This window comes from Pygoscelis adeliae, unplaced genomic scaffold (genome assembly GCF_000699105.1).
Source record: "Pygoscelis adeliae isolate BGI_AS28 unplaced genomic scaffold, ASM69910v1 Scaffold251, whole genome shotgun sequence".
Taxonomy (NCBI): domain Eukaryota; kingdom Metazoa; phylum Chordata; class Aves; order Sphenisciformes; family Spheniscidae; genus Pygoscelis; species Pygoscelis adeliae.
The window spans coordinates 1,555,824-1,565,798 of NW_008824109.1; positions in this window are offsets into that span (position 1 = coordinate 1,555,824).

Genomic DNA, 9,975 nt, shown 5'->3' on the forward strand with positions numbered 1-9,975 from the left:
ATTTTAAAGACCTCAAACTGCAATATATTTTAAATTTTGACCCAACAGCACTGACATTTAAGTAAATGCAGTATCACTAAAATAGAATGCAGTAATTGGTTTACAAACCCTGTCTTATCTTACACACCTTTAGATTTATTAGCTGGTAAACTATTAAAACTGGTAAACCTTTGGACTCTGAGCTGGGTGGGGGTGATCTCCATGCAACAACAGTGGCTGAACAAATATACGTGGTTTATACACAAAAGGCTCAAAAGGAGGAAACGGGTATTGGAAGGTTGGCTACTAATTAACTCAGGCCTATCTGGGAAACGGAGACAAAGTGAACTACAGTTTTAATTCTATAGAGTTGAACTTTCATTTAGCTATTTACAGTGCTGAAGCACTTTAAAAACATGGCTGAGCTATAGTTTTTTTATGAGATATGTAAATACTGCCCACTATCTATATGTTAGATAGGTGTGAAAGATTAACATGGATCTGCAAACAGTTCCCCTTCCTGGACAAGAAAGGTGAAGGTCACACAGTATGGGTCACCAAGATCTTTGGCAAAAAGTTTCCAGTATTTAAGATGAAGTGACATCTTCTAGGGAAGATGTCTTCCTTCACCTTCTAGAAATAACTCCACATATTCCTGAGAGATCTGCTTCTGGTTGTTATTATGCAGTGACAAAGTCACAATCCATTGTTGCAGTCATTTTGTAGTGAGTAATCGTGTTACCTACAAGCATTGTGACTGCTTATTGTGAATAACTAACAAAAGCAAATAGATTACTGTGAAACAGAGAGCTGACTGCTTGTGCAAATACCCTACAAACCTCCTAAAAGTGCATACTGGAGGACCTGACAGAATTTTGGGCTTTTTACTTCTGTAAATACTAAGCTTTTTTTACTTAAAAAGTGAAGAAGGTGGGAAATTCTCAGATAGGTGGGAAATTTCCTCAGAAGAAAAGATAATTTAAACACTCCTGAGGAAAGGAGTGTAGCTGAATGAGCACGTTTTAATATGGCATGGATTTGTTTGTCCTGTGCTAAAAAAAAATCCTCGCTTCCTTCTGTATAGCTGGGTAACAGCTGATAGATGGCAGCATTACAGGCTTGCGTGTGAAGCAGTGGTCAGATTGTTTGTTTAGAAAGAAAAAGCATGTATCCTTTCTAACATACATACAAGACCCTGGTTGGATATCCATTTATAACAGTTTACAGAACAGCGTTTCTTTTTTTCTTTTTTTTTTTTAGAGAAGCAGAAAATATATTCCATGTGTTGATTTGTAAAGCAACACAGAAATTCAAAGCACGTGGTATCTGAATCCTCTTCCTCTGGGTCCCATAATCCTGAGTCATTGTGCTATGTGGCATTTTCCGGTATACACACTGCAAACATATAGATAAACTATACTTAACGCTTTAGCTCAATAATAGGAGCTATCTTTTGTGCAATGACAAGATGCCCTTCGTAATCACCAGTGTATAGCATCTTACTGTTTCAACTAGAAAGTTAATGTTGATATTACAATGAGACAGTAAAGGTTACTTTCTTCACTTTACAGAAGTGAAAGCTAAAGCAGAATAGTGAAAAAGCTACAAACTTATTTCTCAATGTCTGCTTCTTCTGACTATTTAAAGAATGTTGAAAATTGTATGTTGCTATTGTAATTAAGATGACAGACAGCTGTACCTGCAAAATTCAGCTGTCTCTTACTAGGACGAAACTAGTCAATGGTGAATGTTCCAAAAGGCTCACAAAAGCTACAGGGATGCTAGTGGGGGCACAGGAAAAGGAATGCACAGTCCAAATGTGTTTCATGATTCTCCTGCTCAGCTGTGGGGAAGAAAAAAGATTTCCATTAACCTTTCAGATTGCAAATGGATTTTTCTTTAATTTTTAACATAAAGTCTCTGTTTTCTTAGAAAATTGTTTAACTTTAGCATAAAACAAACAAAAGATGTTTCTTCTTGGTGCTGGCCAGAACTTTCTCTTCTTTAATTTTTTTTTTAGGCTACAAATGTCAATAAAATCCCTTTTCAAAGTGTCTTAAATTTAAGAAATAACGTCCCAGGCTAATTCTACATGGTGCTACGTCTCCTAGGCAGAAGCACAGCCTTTAGTTCAAGCAACAGATTTGTGTGCTTTAATATCTTGGCAGGTCCCAGATTGAAACCCTGCTGTTAACTCCTGCAGTTAACCATACAATAAAGCATATTCTCACTCCTAGAGCCTGAAGTGCTCTTAGCAACAGTTCTATAAGGTAGTGCCTGCATTTTTCTTGGCAGACAGAGGTGTGTCAAAGTATGACTAAATCACACTGTGTTGCATGTTATTTCTGAAATAATTATATATTCCCATATAATGCTCTCAGTAGCATGAACCTCCGTTCCAGCCTGCTATCGCAGAGACAGAGAGAAGGAGGGACTGTCCAGGTCTGGACAGAACCAGTGGCATCATGAAATCCACGGGGCAGACAGAAGATTGAGGTTACAGAGAGGAACTAATGATACTAGAGACCATGTATTTCCTTGTGAACAACTTAGATCTATATTATGCCCTGCCACGGCCGCCATTGCCTTTCTTCACTGAGCAGTATATCCCTGGGGATGTATATCCACTGAATGAGGGCTCCAGGAACCAGGTACTCCCTCCCTGTCACTTCCATTGCAAGTTTGTTTATGATCCAGGATGACCATATTTCTTTTCTGAAACAAACAAAGAAACACTTTCCCTTCTGGCTTGCCACACATCCTTTCCATCAGGTTAATAATTATACACAGAGCTGGTAAATTGCGTTGCATTGAAGCTACCATTTGCTCACAATTACCCCATATTGGAGGCTGGTAATTTATACTTACAAACAGAATGTACCTGCAGCAATGAATGATATATGCTTATTTTTTAATAGCTTAAAGGCCTCTATCTATTCTGCTGACCTATTTTTTTCCTCATTTTTAAGTTCTCCAATCTGCTCTGCTGTCCTTTGCATCATTTGTGGCATTAAATGAGATACCTTTCCCTAGGCAATGTTCTTTAAAGGCATTATTTTATGAACAGTTTTAGTTGTACTCCAGAATTAAATAAAATAGAAAGAAAATTTGAAAAATATTCTTAATATTGACTTTTAAAATCAAATGTAGATCTTTTCAAGTGAAAATTAATACCTGTGCAAGGTGTCAGATGAGTAACGTGAAAAGGTTTGAATACACACGCATCCGTTTAATAAGATGCTGGCTGTCAGCCAAACTGCCCTGCTGAAGAGCTTCACTTTAATTTAGAGCAACAAGTTCTTAAAATAAACATCTGAGGTGCTCTCTGTACTCATCAAATCCCTGGACTGTCAGAAAGCTACTAATTAGCATCAAATGCTTTTCTGCTTAATTCACTATGATTTTGACTGAAACAAAATGAGGTAACTAGGTGTTCACTACGACCCCCGAGAAGGAAAGGTTTGGTACCAGATGGTTCAAGACCAAAGCGTGTGACATTCCAGCTGAACAACAGATAAAACAGGGAGGCCAACAGGAATGTTACATACAGGACTGAGCTCCTAAAATAGATTTTTAATGATTCTAATGTTTGGTTTTTTTTTTTTTACTGCTTCTTGAATAATATCCTTCCACCACAATAGATCATACAAGGAAAATTTCAGGCTAACAGTAGTTGGCAAGATAAGCATATAATCTGCATTTAAAATCTGATGTACATTCATTGATATAAAAGGTATGAAAAGCACTACCTTTAAAGTTAACTGAACCAATGCTAAAAGCAAAGTAGAATTACAAGCGGGCCAATAGTGCTTCAAAATGCTACTGACAAAGGAATTACTGCAACGTTTTGAAGTAAATCAGTCAAGTGACATGAACTTACTATTTGGAATATTGTTCCTCCTCAGGGTGGGTATGTAATTCTAGTAGATTATAAGTTACATAAGATTCAGTGGAAGGTTATAAGGATCACCATTCAGAAATAAGACTTTTAAAACATCAGGATAATTAGTTCCATTCAGGTTACATCTCCATTGACACTGCTCTAGCTCTTCCTAACGTAAGTCCATCAGCTGATCTTTATGTTGTGTCATATGCAAATGTGTTAATTAGGCTTATTCATAACTTCCTTTGTTTCTGAGCTGACCAGTGTAAGGAATTATGCCTGCATTTTTTCATTCCTACTCTAGGGTAAAATCTTCAGAGCTACAGGAGATAGGCTGGCAGAGGGGGAGCCGCCGAAGTCAGTGAGCCCAGTTCCCTACTGCATCGTATCTGTGCAGTCCTGGTCCGTGAAACGGGTCTGGCAAACTGCTATGTCTTGACTGGAAGGTAAGTTGCCTTGTGACAGGATTTCGCACTCCAGTGTGCACTCCTTTTCCATGAAGAAAGTTACTTCACAGGGCTAAAACCATTCAAATGTCAAGTTTAAGGTTTCTACTCACTAGGAGAAAATTACAGGCCCTATGCAATGTTTTTTTTTAAAATCTCCTATACTTTGAGAGTCAAATTTCATTAATTGGCTGTTATTGCATCTCTTTGAATCATTACAGACCACATCCTGATACAAGATTCTGCACCAGTAATGTATATGGGAAGTCTGATGCTGGTGAGAAATCTAGTCAAAATAAATTTATGGGTAGAGTTTTGGATTGAGAAGAATGCATGTAACTAACTCAAGTTAGGACAAATTTGATTACGATTACATATTGCAAAACCTGTATTCCAGATAGCTAAGTCAAACCAAGTCAGAACCTGAAAGTTGTTCTGTACCCTTGGTTCTTGGAGTCTATCAATCAGCGGTATTTCTTAAGAAACAGCAGTACCACTTTGCACTCTATACCGCTAGTCTTACAAGTTCTGTTTGCCTACACTAGTTTCACTGCTATTTTCATGTAATACAAGCAAAGCACATCAAATAACATCCTGTTAACATAAATAAGCTTGAATTTAATTCCTTATAGAAACACAAATTTAGGGTAAATCTTGAATTAACTGATATTCTGGGATAGTGCTATTTCAGGAGGTCCAACAGGGACAGTATTTTGAAATACAGACCCACACTGTGTGAAAACCACATGCCTTTTTCTCTTCCTACATACAGGCAGCTCTGACTCTCACAGAATCAAGCACATACATCGTGAGCAGAACAAGAGACATGATGACACAACGGGATATAATACAAATATTATTTGCTAAGCAGACTCCTGAAGTCTTGTAGGCAAGCTTCCCCGAGTGAGGAGTGCTGGCTGCCACTGTACCATCACTTGCACTACCAGGGAAAAACAAACTCGGTTTCATTCTTTCCAGACCTGCGAAACTCAACCTTAAGAAGTAATTATACACCCAAAGACACCCTCAACATTAAGATATCCTTGGGGGATTTTTTTGGTCCACCAGAAGTAACTGTCCTACCAACAGAAAATTCACTCTCCTCTGGCCCCATTCCCACACACACTCCCTACAGTTATTTCCACCCACACTACAGCTCTTTTTAACTGTGTTTAAAAAGCTGAGAGAGAGAGAAATGTGCTGCTGCTGCTGGTGCTCCTCCTCCTCAGGTGGGCGGGTTGGTAGCTGGTCAGTTTTCTGCAGCATTTCTCATTGCTGGATGCGTGGGAGGCCAAGAGCAGGAAGGGAAGGAAGCGGTCCTCTTAGGAAGGAGGCATATCAAAGCAAGTGGGAAGCAAATAGCCCCTTCCCACCTGCACACGTGCAATTATATGCAAATGAAAAACCAACACAATAGATCTGCAAGTAGAGCTTTCCAAGCGGTGGTCCTAAAAGGTATCAAACAGCTTTGGTCTCAAAGCCAAATTCAGGGGTGACCAGATCTCTAGGAAGACGGCATTTTTCACCCATGAAGAACAGACCTGTGGGGAGGGAAGGGGGAAGGGAAGAGGGCGTTCCTTACAGTTATGGTTTTGTACGTAGGTGGAGGGTGGTTCGAGGGGAGGAGTGACAGATTGCTTGTGGCAGCAGGGAAGAGAGATGTAGGAGGGTGTTTGCCCAGGGTCCTGTCTAACCTAGGGGGTACTGGCAGGGTGGATGCAGTGTGAGTGGTGTGTCTAAGCCTGGGTGGTGGGAGGGGAGGAACCCACTGGTGGATAGACCTTGCCTGGGGCCTGTCTCCTGGCGTCATCAACACGGCAGTGTCAGTGGCAGCACCCAGCCACCCCCACGCTTTCACCCATGCCCTCTGAGGCCAAAAGAAAATGAAAACTACTTCACTCACACAGTTTCATTACGGATTTGCTTTCATCCTTTTCCAAACACTTCTAGTTCCCCACTGATATGATGCAAATTAACTGGTTAAAAAAAAGGAAGAAAGAAAAGTGTTTTTTTTTCCCCGCTCACACACTTTCTTATTACAGGAGAAGTTCACTACTGAATGCCATTAGCTGTGCCCTCATCCCAAATCTATGACTTCAGATGTTATATGGATGCATTACTTGAAAAGCCTCTGACTAAAATCCCTGGGGAAGGCACTCTGTTCCCATGGGATTATTCATGTTACAGACAAAAGCAAAAATTTGCTTCTCCATATTACATATGTGTTTCCTGTGTTTCAGTCCTTCCCTGGGCTGGCCTATTGTTAGAGTGGAGAAACAGACTAGTTTTCCACTTATTTTAAGTCTACTACTCTCACTGATGTCAATGGAAGACTCTCCACTGCAGTACTGTGTCCACGTTGGTGCAAGGAAATTTAAACCTGTGTCATCTGTGGAGGTGTTTTAGAATATTGTCAACTAAGACTGGACTAAGAAAAAACCATTTGAGGATTGCTTGTCAGTACAGTAATAACCAGTTACCAGGGATGACCTGGAAATTTTCCCATTCTATTCCTCAAGCCTTCACAGACTCATTTTTCCTTACCTTTATACACTGTAAGGATGCACTTACTACCCACATGTAGACAAATTAGATGCTAGCTGTTAGACCAGCAGAGGAAAAGATTAAATTTACAGCAAGCCTGGACGCAGGAGCACAGGACATGATGAAGTACTTGTACCATTTATTACCTAGTCTTGGTGAACTACGCTGGGAGCTCTCAGAGGCAAGTAAGTGAGAGGTACAAATTAATGATTAATTAGATGTATACACGTGGCATACAGAATGCAGCTGAACTGCTCTTGGAATCCTTCTTTGGAGCAAGAGCTCCCACATCCTGAAGTTAGATGTTTTTCTGGAAAAGAAACCAAAAACTCCAGAAACAAAACCCCAAAACATCTGCTCAACTCTACAGTCCTCCTACAGTCTGCAATTTGTTTTCTCTTTCCAAACCTGCTGACACACGGCCAGGAAATGCCTCCAAGGGGAGGAATTACAACCTGCCTGTCCTTCTGGCTATTGCACTTACATTCCCTGAGTTCCTGGCTTGGCTACTAGGGGTGCTGCTCACCCCTAGTATACCCAGCCTCCTGCAGCCCTCTTTGCTAATAGTAGTAATATCCATAAAACCCCAGGTTAAAGGTCATCTCATTCTGCTTATTCTCAAGCAACTCCATTATTTTCACTCTTTTTCCTATTTCTACTTACAGAAGTCTTTTATTTACTTTTTAGAAAACATTTTCACTTTGATATTCCACTCTGCAGAAAATGGGGTGTGCAGGAGGACTGTTAAAAACCAGGATGATAGCTGAGTTACTTTTTGGACTGGCTTTCAGTCAGTAAATGGCTGTCTGTGGGAAAATTGCAATTTTCTAACACCTACCACACCCCAAAAAACTGTAGGTAAATTCAAGCCATCACCAGCATGTTTTAAAATGAAGTAGAATATGCTAGGCTCAAGGAAGATTGCTCTTCTGTTATCACCCCTTCTTCTTGAAACCAATTAAAAAAAAAGGGGGGGAAGAATTTAAACATTAAGCATAAATTCAGTGTCAGCAGTGTGGAAAGAAATCAGTAGCTGTTTTAAGACAATGCTTGCTATTACTTCATTGTTTACAAATGAGCAGGCCCCACTCTTGTTCTAAATCAGGCATACAGCTGGAAGACAACAAAGAAAGGGTCTACACCATTATTTATATTGAAGCTGGGGGGGGGGAATAGATGGGGGGGAACAGACTAAAATAAGCATAAGTAAAAGATGAATCAGACCACTGACTTCTACTTTGGACTGTAGGAACAGACATCCTGTGTAATCATGTCCTGATCACAGCCTTGCCCATGTGCACCATGTGCAGGTGGAATTTATTAAGAGATTTCCAGGGGTTTCAAACAGCCTCAACCCGCTCTTAGCCAAGGGTAGCTCCACACACTGATTTCTTCATTTCCACAATGACACTAACAAAAAGATTACCCTACAGAAAGGTTCTGTTCATATTTGTCTGTGAAATGTATAGACTTTCAGACATAGGATACGAAGTACAAAAATGTTATCTGCTTATCAAACCCACCATGATTTGGTTATTCCTGGATGAGAGATGCAGAGTTATCTTAAAATCAAAAATAATAATAATAAAAAAAAATCTAAGGGTTCAGATTTGGCAACTGTGATAATTTGGTAACTGTGATAATTTGGTGTCATTTAGACTGGTTTAGATTTAATTGCATGGTACTTGCTGTAAAACAGCATACAGGGCTCTATATACTTAAGATGACACTAATAGGTGCATCTTTGATGATCATATATAATCTGTATGTAAAATTTCAAATAGTCTGGATTGCCTAATGAATTCTGCAATTAATTAGTTCACAGTAGGCAGTCTCCCAATGCCTGCAAAAGCACCTCATGTCCTGTTCTCAGTTATTTTCTATTCACAGTGTACAAGACTGAAAACTGAGACTGCGTAATACAAAAATGTTCTGTGTCTTTTTTGTGCCCGTTTAGTTTGATTAAGATTTTTACAACAAAACTTAATATACCCTGAGAGTTACTGCAACGGACATGTCAATACAGATGACACTGCTATAAGCAGGGGCTGAATCATTTCTTGAAATGAAGAGCAAGGTTGCCCTCTGGGGACCTCTCTAGAAGTGCTTCCGAGAGCTGGGATTTTTTTGTTCCAACAAAATAATTTTGCTACAAGGTTTTAAGATTTTTTTTTTTTTTAATATGAATGTGAATCAGGACAGCCAGTGCTAATAACTTACTACCTCGAGAGATGATGAAGCTACATTTCTACCTAATGCACTGTATTGTCATTTACTCCATGGTTCACCACACTTTTCAGTATCAGTCTCATGCTGGTATGTGTCAGCCTAAAAAAAACCCGGTCTGACCTAGTTACTGAAATAAAAGTGAATTTAGTATTATGGACTCCTACTTTGATGTCCATAAATTTTCAAATGCCTTAATCTTCTATTTAAAAAAAAATGGCAATTTTGCTGGTTGCAGCTTCTGAGTCTATTTTCGCTGAACACATGCTGTGTTTGAGCTCACAGTTCTGTTCCTAGGTACTGTTGGGGCAGTAACCATGTTTGCTGCTTAATCCCTGTATTTGCCTTCTAGGATAACCAGTTTTTGGTGGGATGTTACATTAGAACAGCTCCTCGATCCTGGCTCACTAATCTGCTTGTCAGTAGCTAGAAGAGCAGCACAGGTGTGGCAGCAGGTGTAAAGCATGAGGAGAAACAGGGAGGTCAGAAATTAAGAAACTGGTTTTGCTACTGAAAACAATACATTGTCAAAATGCAGTTTCAGTCCACAAAGTTCGGCTCTGAAGGTAATCTGGCAACACGGCTTTCTCCACCTTGGGCAGCAACGACTGTGGTTTATGTTATTGCTACATATGGCATCATTTGCTTTACCGACTAATGAATAGCCGCACCTCATGTCCTCATACCTCCTGGCCTAATCCAGGACGGGGAGCAACACCCTTTTGGCCCAGATCCTGTCAAGGTAAGGAAAACCCTTCATGCAACTACCGAGCAAGGGGCCTGCAGCCTTGCTTACAAACCCCACGCCGTCGCCTGGCTGACCTTCTGCCTTTGTTAGTCGCTACGTTGACTGGAAAGGGACTGTTTGGGGGGGGGCCGGAAGGGGGGGGCCGCCCG